This window comes from Triticum aestivum, chromosome 2D (assembly GCF_018294505.1).
Source record: "Triticum aestivum cultivar Chinese Spring chromosome 2D, IWGSC CS RefSeq v2.1, whole genome shotgun sequence".
Classification (NCBI taxonomy): Eukaryota; Viridiplantae; Streptophyta; class Magnoliopsida; order Poales; family Poaceae; genus Triticum; species Triticum aestivum.
In genome coordinates, this window is record NC_057799.1 from 567,290,904 (window position 1) to 567,303,307 (window position 12,404).

Consider the following 12,404-nt stretch of genomic DNA (forward strand, 5'->3'; position numbering starts at 1 on the left):
TGTTTGCACCGGAAACATGATTAGATACATCAGATTCAGTCAGTTCAGTATTGATTGGGGGAGTTATAAAATAAGTAGAAATTGGTTTCATTTTCTCATAGATTCCCTACATACAAGTAGTTTTACAAAACCGTCAGGTTTAACTATTGGCCAGAAATTGAAGAGTTGAATTAGATATAATCAGGGATGTGATGTACCTGCTCGTTGCGCATGCTACTCTTGCAAGTTGCGACTGTCCGTTTGCGCAAGCTCGATGCCATGCCCGTGCTGCCACCGCTGCCTCCCACGCAGGCTACACCCAGGGTTGGATCTTCATCTTCTTGTCCTTCCATTCGCTTGAAGCCCGGCGACCGCCCTCCAACCAGGGCGCGAGGAAGTGCTGTCTCGGTCTGTCCAGCGGTGGCTAGGTTAGGAGAGAACCAGACTGGAGGCTGCAGCGGATGAATTGGGATTTTTCCTGCTGTCGATCGATATGGGAGGCGCTCGTTTGGGCGGCGAGCCTGCTATAGGGCCTGCCTTGCACTTATGTAATTGTCCTATCCAAATTGAAACATTTTTCTTCATTTTTTACATTGCCCGCTCGTGCATTGGGACAAACAAAACTAGCTTGGGCCAACCTGGACGACTCAAACTAGGTGCACACTTTCGAGCCACCCGAGGCGGCCGCCCATACAAGCCCCTATGGTGGCGTCGCCCCTTTTTACGTGTATGATAGGGGTAGTGAAAAATATTCCAGTGGCGCTTTTGATTTACCCACAAAATTGTTGAATTGCTTGTTTCTATGAACTGAGTTCACCAATAATGTGAAGGATGCTAGTCTTTTCATCCTATTGTAGATTGCTTAGATCTCGGTATGCCAAAAGTAATCGCATGAAATATATAGTAAAAGCCAGTGTGATGTGCGTGGCTACAACTAGTCTGACTACACGTCCTCATATAACATATCAAGGACGCACCATCTTACCAGATTAACCATTCGACTTACCAATGCAGTGTGGGAAGAAAGAAGTATTGGGACTGCGTATCCAAGCAATTGATGCCATGGACTCCTTTGTACAACCCTGTAAGCGAAAAAGAAGTTGCAGTGTGCCTGTACAAAGAACTAGCGTAAGTTTAGTTACCTGCTTCTCGGAATTTTAGTTAGCCACTTATTGCAAAATTGTTCAATTACGTTGCTTGGCTTAATTTAGTTTGCTACTGATTACATAATGCCACTGCCTGTTAATCCTATTATAGACTGCACCTATCTATGTGTTTGATACTTACTGTTAAGAATTACCTGTTTGCCTGAACTTAAATAGCTACTTGTTTGTTTAACTGCTTTGCTGCTGCAACAACGGGTTACAATGATGTTAACAACTACTTTTCAGCATCGAATTGAAACTCTTTAATTCCTTGTTTGTTTAACTGGTTTGCTGTTATAACTCCCAGTTGAGATGTTTTGCTAACTTCAACTTTTCTAAATCCAATCGAAACTTTAATGGCAAAACAGGTTAGCCCAAGATCAAAGAGCGAGGTCCCCATGGACGTTGTATCATCCCACAGCAGTGGCACCGGCTCAATCGTGCATTATGAATTGCCAACTGCTGATGCTCGAGAGGCTAAACTAGTGGTAGAAAGAGATTCTGCTTCTGCACTTAGAGATGAAGTTGACATGTTGAGGAAGCAAACAGCACAATCAGTAGCAGTACTCAAGACAACCATTAAATATTTGGTGGATTTCAAAACGAAGCAAGCTGAGACTAACCACATTGTTAAGGCCCCGAAGGAAAAAAGGAAATTAAATTCCCACTTGGTAAATCATAGGTGAAATGTTCTTTCCATCGTTGAATAACCTTTGTGTTGTTTGTTCATGTAATCAATCAAACCATTTGTTTTAGAGATCATGTAATAATTGTTTTTTGTTTTTTTGTTTTTTGGTTTGTAATTTTATTTGAGCACAAGTCTGTATTAATTGATAAGACTCGGAGACATTTCATTTTGATTGTTGTGCCAGACCTACAAATATGCCAATCGGGTTGAATGTGTATTCAGCAATAATAGTAGTATAGATGGACCATAAGTGGCACGCATCGGAAAGGGCCAAGATGTTCTAGTAGCATGGCTAAAAAAAGGATGCTGTTGTAGCAAAGAAAAGTACAGCGGCCTGGCTTATGTATGTTAGTGATATTATTGATCCATATACTCTATAAGTGTTTATATGTCTGTTAGTTCTATACATTCTTGGTTGATTCACTCGGTATTTGAATCGTGATACATCGCTTGTGTACATATCTAAATGGGAGTACACATTATGCTGCGTGTGACATTTGAGTTGGACATGAAGTTTTCCAACTATTCGAATTCACCTTAAACTGGATTCTAGCTTCTGAATTTGAGTATCGGCATTTGTAAACCATATTCATATATGACAGTGGAATACATCTTTGTCGTCCTTTTGAAGATATATAAAAACACATAGAATGATTTATAGAGATTCGTATAGGAATACAAAGTGGATTCGAATTTAGTTGCCAGGGTAAACGTGGATGCTTATTGTCGCAAAATTCAAAAGAAACGGCAAAATGTCCACTCCCACGTCGGCTGCCCAAAGCCAAGTGTTTGGGAGATGGAAATTACTGTCTACCCATTACACGGACAGTCCATCGACCCGATTTCCACTTCTCTAAATAGGGGTAGGATAGTAACTTCAATAAGACGTGACATGACCGACTCTGAGCCCATTCCGACATGGTGGGCGCCAAACATGGGCGGCAAAACACATTTGATTCAAGCTCGTCCGAAAGACCTCTGTTTCTCCCTCCATTTCCCCATTCATACACGATGGGCGGCAAAACAAACTCGACTCGACCGAAATCGATGTAGGCAAATATTTTCAATAGGGGAAGGTATGTAAATTCACTCAGACGTGACACAACCGCCCTACCTGTCAGCCCCGTTCATACACCATGGGCGCCAACCACCCTCTCCTCGCCCGAAATCGCTCTGGGCAAATATTGGCGAGATGCGAGATTACCGTCGTATCCCCAACCGACGAGACGTCCAAATTTTAAACGGGGGCTAAGTTCGTAACTTTCCCATATTTCAGACAAGCGCATCCCAAAAATAGGGTTCCCCGTATCTCTCCCTGCATTTTCCCATTCATACACCGTCCGCGCTAGAACACCATCCCCACACCAGCCTCCGTCCGCCACCCCATCCATTGCCGCCGTCCTCCACCACATCCATCGCCGCCGTCCTCCACCACATCCATCGCCACCGTCCTCCACCATACCGGAGTGCCTACCAAGACCGTGTCGTCCACTGCTAGAGATGGATGTTTCTCATCCACGGCGACGGACCAAGAGCCTTGCATCACGTCCTCTCGCTTCATCGGCGCCGTCGTCCTCTTTGCCGGGGCCGCTCACACGACCTTCTCTTCTACCACAACGGGACTTATCCCCCGATGCACCCATCTACCATTGCAGATCTGCTTCAACGCCATCGACAGCCATCGCACCCCCGATGCCTACACGGCGCCGCAAGAGAGGTGGTACTTCATATCTCCTCAACTTTTTGATCTCAACCAGAAAATAGATCTTAACTTGGTTACTCTACTTTCTTTTCAGCTCTTAGAATTTAGTTCTTAGTTCGAAGCAAACAATGGCTGCTAAATATCATTTCTACGGTTTCCCCCTTTTATGATCACTATACGATCAAAATACGTGCTTCGTGTCATAATAGCACTGCTCGACCCATCAAGCTAAACAAGCTTAGTTGTTCAAATACGAATCTGATATTATTAAAACAGATTTGTTTCATTGGTCAGCTAAATGGTCCTAAATTAGTTTCGAAAATGCATGTTCGCCGCTCGGGTGTGTATCTCTACAGGGTTCCCACGGTGGGCCGGCCCACCCTGGGATTTTGGGTCGTCCCAGGCCCTGATTCCCCTCTGTTCTACTGCGCGCTTCCGATCTCTACTCGCCCCCAGCCGCCTACCTCGCCGGCGACTTGTCGTCCCCGGACGGCATGACTCTAGGAGGAGATGCCGGACTAACATGAGGTCAGGAGCCGCTCGCCCAACAGCTTCACCGCTGCCCGGGCGCGCCGCCGTGCCTACCTTCCCAGTCCGTTCAGGGCTCAGGCGTGCGGCACCCACTAAGCCAACCCGATTTATCTTGAGATAAGTCCCCAACACTTAGCATCCACTCCTCATCACCCATTTTCTAATTGATTCATTACTCATTAGGCAGGACTGTCATTAGGGTTTGTTGTGTGCTCAGTGCTACCTACACTTAATGGTTCAGATGTATTTCGGTAATCTTTAGTACCTGTAAAGTTCACAGGGTTTTCAAAATTCCGGCCCTAGGAACAGACACTAGTCATTTTGGATTGTTGGTCGTAGTGACATTGACCCAGATTACTACTGCAAGCCAGGTTTGTTGAAAATTTTACTTGTCTTTCTTACTCATTCGATATAATATCCAATTATTCACGTCGATTAGTTGCAAACAATAAGTGCTAGACAAACTTCTCGATTCAGATTTTGGACGGTCTCTTACTGCAGTTACAATTCTGCATACTTGTCCTAGTGAGCTCACAAGTAAATGATTGATTCACTACATCTATGCTTGCCTTGTCATATTTGTTGTCAATATTCTTTTAGGGTGGACCACCCTGTTTCTAAATACTGCAACCGTAGACATGAGTGAATAGTATTTCTCTATGTGATCTCTTCCATCATGTGTGGGCAACGAACACTTCATTGTATAGAAAGAAAGTGTCATTTCCAGCTTTTACATAGGCTTCGATCTTTTACATGGAATACAATCTGCCTACTTGCTTTGTCTCGCACTACCAACGATTCTAATGTTCCTACTTCAGTTTTGAAATGTGTGTCTGCCTGTTATAGAGACATAAGGGGTTTGTATTTCTGTGTGTGGTCTGGTCAGCACGGTTGGGGGGTGAACTTTTCATATGCAGGGGTTTATAGGGAGACACTCTTCGAGTTGAATCCGCAATGCATTCCATAGATAATCTAACTATTTTTTATGTTTTCATGAATCTCAGATTCTGAACAGCATCATAATGATTATGAGCTTGCACGCATCAAAAGAATAAAGCAGAACAATGCCATGGCTGTCAAACTTGGCATTAAGGGACTAAAATCAAGTCTGGATGGAATGCAATGCAAACGCTCTCCACCTACAGATTCATGCTCAGAATATGATCCTAACAGTGATTCTGAGCTAGAGGGAGACCTAAGTCAATGTAGCTCCCTAGTGGAGGAGTCAGAGGAAGATGCCCTATCTTATTCACCCATCAAGGTGCTTGCTCTAACTTTCCAAGGTTATATTTGCCGCACATATCTTGCAACTGATGCTTTGCATTGCTTCTACTTTGTTGAACTGCCATTAGCTTAGTTTACACATCATGTATGTGAATACGGCCTGCCTATCCATTTTCAATATATATTCCATCTGTCATCATACCATATTTATCCATTCAAATGTTGTTCTTGTGTATCAGACGTTCAAAAAGAAGAGGGCGATTGCTGATCGTGGAGGAGCACAAGCAAAGTATTTGGAAAAGGTAGTGGCACCTGCTAAATCAAATAGCCCATTAGGTGTAATTGCAATATCACCTGACCCACAAAACACCCCAACTCTAGCAGACTCTAGCCCTACTACACTGGTCATTTCTGATGCCCCAACTCCGCAGACCCCAACTGCAGCAAACATTATGATTATGCCAGTTGACATAGCACCAGCTGTACGACGCAAAACCCCCATTCCAGCAAAGAGTACACCAAATCCAGTTGCCAAATCCCTTTTTGAACTAGAGAGAGCCCCAATTGGAGCAAATAGGACCCCTGTTCCATTTCTTCCCAGTTTAGAAGACAAAGCTTATATTGTTTTCAGGAACTTTATGCACATCTTTCCTTCATGGAAAGATTATACCGCACACAGAACAATTTCCAGTCTTCCTCCGCAACTTACGCGTAAGTAATGTACTAATGTTATTCATGGTCATTACTGCATATGTTTCTGCTGACAGAAGACACAAGATTTCATTCTTTTAAATAGGCGAGGACCAAACTGGATCGTGAAGATGAGCAAGGGTTGGTTGCGCTTTTCAAGCACTCGTTGATGAAGTATCATTCCTACCTGAGGCAAGCGCACTTCGATGGCAAGCCTCTAAACAAAATTTATGTAAAGTCTCCGGTGCTACATTTATCCGACGGTGACTGGAATAATCTTGTTAAACATTGGTCTCGGCTGTAGCGTAAGGTACTATCTATGATATCACATCACAATTTGAACTACATTTCTGCATTTGCCTTAACGTCTCACTTGTATGAAAACTGTTAGCAGAAGAACATTCGTTCTCAAGGGACCACAGAATCTCGCAACTATACTGCACACTGCATTGCTCTTGTGAGTACCTCTTGCCCTGTATGACCATACTTACTTTCATGGGTGTTTGATTATGTAGCATCACTGCACATGTTAGCCTCGTTATCGTCCATTTGGTGGACATTATAAGATCCGTATGGACTCTTACATAAATTTAAAATCAACCCAATGCTTTTGAAGAGGTTTAGCTCTGCAGTCCTCTTGTAAGGACTGAACATCGTCTATCACTATACTTACATTAACAACTACTCCCTCCATCCCATAATATAAGAACGTTTTGTACAGTACACCAGTGTTCAAAACACTCTTGTATTATGGGAAGAGGGATTGGTTCATTGTGTAGCATTCTGCATCTTATCTCCCTCGCCCACCATTTACTAAAAAAGATCAGATCTATATTTAATCTTACCAAAAAGTAGAATACACAGACAATGCCAGTGCAGAAGTGTAGCCCATTGCTCTTGTCAGTACATTTTGTCCTGTAATGCTTGTACTTCCAGGGATTGGTAGTTGATTATGTAGCATCAATCTGCATCTTATCTTCATTATCCTCTATCCCTTCCAGTATTATCATATCTATAATTACTCTCTACAAAATGTAGAGTACAGACAATGCTTGTGAAGAAGATTCTGTGCTGAAATTCTTGAGTTATCCTTCCCATGACATGGAGAAGGGCATTATAAAGCCGGTGTTAACTGTTAATGTAAGTCAGTCCTTCTAAAGCCTTTATCCTCAACTGCTGTTTAATTTTCTCATACTCCCTATCGTTTACTACTGTTTAGTTTGCTGTTTCTACCAAAATGCATGTTCGCAAGAGCCGTAATTTCTAAGTTCTACTTGTAAAACCAAATTCCTTATTGACACCATGCACATTACTCAATACTCCCTATATGTATGCGTGTTTTTGTGGATCTATAATCCAGGGTGTGGTGAAGCAGCCCACGTTTGCACCTTGTCATCTCTTGTTTTATCTTACTGATGTGGCTGATGATATGAAAAACATGCCGTGCACATTAACCAAAATAGATACAATGATTTTCTTTGCTTCATCTATGCTTGTTATGTTGACATGGTAATCCAGTAGTGTGGTGAAGCTCCCCGCATTATGAACAATGCCAAATTATGCTATTGATATTTTGAACTTACTCTTTATTTTCTAATTTGAAATTGGATGGAATTGACAGCACAATTATCATCTTTGTTTATACACGTGCAAAACCTGTCATCTCTCTGCTTTGTTTCAGGGTGATATGCCTGATGGCATGCACAAGTCTGCTGAAGGCTGTGCGCCAAACCCAACATATATTGCAGCAAAGAACGCAAAACATCTTGAAGATAGCGAGACAACCCCAAAGTCGTGTCTTGATGCAGTGTTCAAGTTACTTGAGACTAGCAGTCAGACAAGCTCACAGAATTCGTTGCCTGAATCAGTTCGACTTCTTCAGTCCCAAGTTCTAGCAGAAAGGCATTCTGCAACTCAACTTCGACTTGAAGTCCTATCTCTAAGAAAGATTGCGGAGAACACCAATGAGAACCTCATCGCTAAATAGCTACACCTGGAAGCTATGACCGACATGCTAGGCCGGTCTCACAGCCTTGCTCAGCAGCTTGCGCAGCAGTTCCTGCGCAAGGCCAACCTTTCTTGAACTGTCTTGGAAGTGGTCTCGGTTCAGTATTATTTTGTTACGCTGCAATGGTGCCCAGTTTTTGTAATCTGCTTCTTCGTTGCGCTTTATGATCACTGGTGGCGAACTTCGATGCCAAGTGGATGTAATATACCATAAATCCTTTATTGTATAGTGTAGGTTTATTCTTAGTTACTATGCCGTAATTTCTTTATTGTATAGAGTAGGTTTGTTCTTAATTCCTACTAGTTACTGCCATCATTCGCTATCTGAAAAAAATCAGATGTAGTCGTCCAGGCCGAAACATTCGCCTCTAACGGGCCTGGTGTTTAGCGGGCCACAATTGGGCCGGCCTGCATCTTTCTTGGGCCCGAATGATTGGGGCCTTCACACTTTGCGCGAGGCCCACAACTTACACCGGCCTATGTTTTAGTTGGGCCTTTTTTGGACCCAGCGCTTAGTTTGGCCTAGGTAGCGTTGGGCCATTAACAGGCTGAATATTGTACTGGCCTGTTACGGCCCAGATGAAACCATGGGCCTTTAGCAGGCCGAAATGCATATTGGGCCTCAATTTTCACTAGTCGTCGACGGGCCTTCAGCAGGCTGAAATGTAGACCGGGCCTTTTTGGGCCCAGTTATATCACGGGCAGTTACCAGGCCGAAACATATCTCGGGCCTTAGTTGGCCCACTGATATCATGGGCCTTTAAGAGGCCGAAAGCTTAGTACAGACATCAACGGGCCGAATTATGCGACAGGCCTTTAACAGGCCCAAAGTCACGTTGGGCTTAACTGTTGCCACCTTTATCACGGGCAGTTAGTGGGCCCGATGTCCCGTCGGACCATATATGGCCCATGGGCAGCACGGGCCATTCCCAGGCCAAAAGTCACACCGGGCTGAAATGGGCCCATGTCTACATCGGGCCTCTAACAGGCCGAAAGTCACTGGGCTGTAATTGGGCCCAAATATTCGGCGAACAATTAACGGGCCAGATCTGGCTTCGGGCTATAAATGGGCCCAAATATTCGGCGAACAATTAACGGGCTAGATCTGGCTTCGGGCCGTAAATGGGCCTTTATTAAGCAGGCCATTATTGGGCTGGACCACTAGTACCTGGGTAAGTACTACGGCCTTTGACTGGCCGGCCTTTTTAACCTATATGGGCCTCTGTTGGGCCGTGTGTCGACGTATCATAGGCGCTTTGGGTCCAATGAGTGGATGACATCTGTCCCAACGGTGAGCCGACACGTGTTTCCTCCAGCCAATGATGATTTTACACATGGAAAATCCCCATTGGTCGGGGCTGTTAACGGGTTATCGGATCCAAAACCGGACCCGATAGCTTAACGGCGTTCCGTTACGGTGGATGCCACATGTCGGTCACCCTTGACGAAAGCACTTCTGTGATGCGCGATTTATCGTCATGGAAGTGGACACTTCCGTGATGATAATTTTGGTAATGTCATGGAACAGTTCTACGACAGCACATGTATGACTATCTTGATTCTGTCATGGATGTACATGCATGACAGAAAACGTGACCTACTGTGATAAACACGTATCATCACGGAAGTGTATTTTTTTGTAGTGCTATATTGCAAGATGGCACGCGTACCATCATCACCAACTCGGTTTTTTATAAAAGAAGAAATATAAGTATGGAGATACAAACGTATTATCGATACTTGTTTCCGTAAACTAGCATCTACATTCTATTCAATGCCTCAGCATGTGAGGCCTTGGCACAATGACTTCTCCATTGTGTAAAACAGAGGTTTTGCCGTCGCCGATAAGGAGGGGGTGACGGCGGCGCACTTTTTGGCTTGCTCTAGTCCTAGTAGTCATACTAGGTGGTCTAAGCACGTATAGATTTATTCTTTTTCACGTCTCGTGTTCGTCGTACTGCCACGACTGTTTATGAATAGACGGTAAGTTATTCACGAGGAAACCCTTATTGAGCGTGTTTGCGAGAGAGAGAGAGAGAGAGAGTGCGTGTGTGATATGTCTAGAGACTGAGGCAATGATAACAGATTCTTTGTGTCTATGTGTGTGGAGTATAGAGAGAGACATGTACATGGGGCTTTGTGTTGTGTAACGTGGAGACACATATACATAATTAGAGTGAGTGTGTGAGATACACATGCGGACATGGGGAGAGATGAGGATCCAGATTAATGGGTGTTTGTGCGTGTCTGTCTGTGTTTGTGCGCGCGTTTGTGTGTGAGAGGGAGTGTGTGTATGTGGTGTAGAGAGACCACTAATGATGTAAACCTAGTATAAGGGAAGGGGGAATGGTGTGACATGTGTAGTAGCGGGATAGCATGGGCGCGGGCGGGGGGGGGGGAGCAGACTATTTGGAAGAGACATCGAGTGTGTATGGGAGAGGGGTGTGAGAGCGAGAGAGAGAGAGCTAGCGATGGAGAGAGAGAGAGAGAGAGAGAGGAAGAGAGGGGGCGAGAGAGGGGGCGTTTGTGTCCATAAATGGCATATAGATAGGGAGACAATGTTGATGTTGTTTTAAATTTGCCTATGTACGGAGACGCAAGGGAAGCGAGTCATCGTGTGTGTAATAGGGACTTCATGAGAGATCTAGAATAGATGGTGTAGAGAACAATGTGCGAGATCGAGAACGATGATACATTAAGGAGCTATGGAAAGAGTCACGACATATATGTATACAGGGAGGAGCTGGGGCGGGTCCGCATGTGGGAGAGATAGAAAGAGGAGAGTGGTGCACAAGGAGACAAAGTGTGCTTGTTTGCAGTGGGGGTGGTGTGTGAGGTGAGTGTGCGAGAACCACATAGCTAGGGAGATAGACGTTTGGGGGCGACATTTTGTGTGTATGGGAAAGATACACTCTACATAGTGCGTGTGCTTGGGAAAGAGAGATGCCGGGAGACCTAGCTAGAGAGTGGGGGAAGAGATGTGTGCATGCCCAAGAGACAAAGTGATAGAGACCTATATTGGGGTCCGGACTTTAGAAGAGAGAGAGGGGTGTTAATTTTCTTGTGTATTGCTGTTTGGGGGAGAGAACGACTTCTCTGTGTGTGTGGGGGGGGGGGACGGAGGGGGGGTGGGCGACAAGGGGGTGGCTTCAGATAAAGAGTGATGTGTCTATATTTGAGGGACTTTAGCGTAATTGAGATATACATGGTCAATAGTGTGTGCACTCATGGTTGATCAATTTGTTTCAAAGTTTGGACTATGCCATAACGATACTTTTGAACATGCGTGATATACCTTGATGTACCAGAATTACAAACCTAAGATTGGAATTTTGGAATTCGACTCCATCATTAGCTTTTGTAATTCATTTAAACGGAGGTACATTTTTTAAGCCGGGATTTCGTGATTTCAAATTCATATATCAAACCTAGAGATATACACATACGGGCATGTTCAAACTTTATAATCATCCACTTTATTCATACACATACACATTTTTGCTTTTGTCATCATATTTAGGATAAACACATTTGGAATTTCATTTGAATTGGACCGTATGATGGTATTTGCTTGTAGTAGCTCAATGATCCATATTTGAATTGAATGGACAATCTAAGTTTCGAGTTGGAGACATTGATTTTCAAAACATGCACTTTTTTTGCGTGCAAAACAAACAAATTCTCGGCCATGATATCATAGTCGGCCATACAAGAGCAGAATATAATTTCAGGCGCCAAAAGCTTTCAAACTTCCCGCTCACATCGAAATTCTCGCGCCCGAAAGTTTAGCCCTGTGATATTCCTGTTTTACCCCTGCAACATGAACGGAAAAGGGCTGCTTTGGTAACTCCATTGTTTTCCCCTCTTTGCCCCCAACATTCTTCCCCATAGCCCCTCCCCTTCCCACCCCGACCCCCCTGTCGGCGTTCTGGGAACGGGGGTCCCCAGACTTGCTTGCCTGCGGCCCATGGCGTGGCTCTACGAGCGGGCCCGTACGACCCATCTTCACCAACAAGCTTTCAAGACCCTTGCGAGGGGCCCAGCCTCGCGAGGCGGACGACACAATACCTCCTCAGGAGCGGCCTCACCAGGCTGGCTCGCGAGGGGCGGAGAGATCAAGGCAAGGCAAACCTCGCGAGGTTCTCGTGACGTGAGCCATGACGAACGAGACCAGGCGGGCGCCAGCGCGCACGGTGTCCTTGTTTCCACTTTGGTGCTAAGGAGGCAAGCGCAGGCGATGAGTTCCGAGGCATCAGGCAACGGTTTCCCGATCGGTGCAACGAGACCAAGACCAGCAGGACGGCAAGACGGAGGTCACCGTGGAGCCCAAGACGGCGTCACCACCACAGCCTTTGGCAGGCGAAGACCACTTTTGTTAGGATAAGCTGTACTAGCTGTCCATTTTCAAATTGGCCATTGTGGAATCCCTTCCCACTCA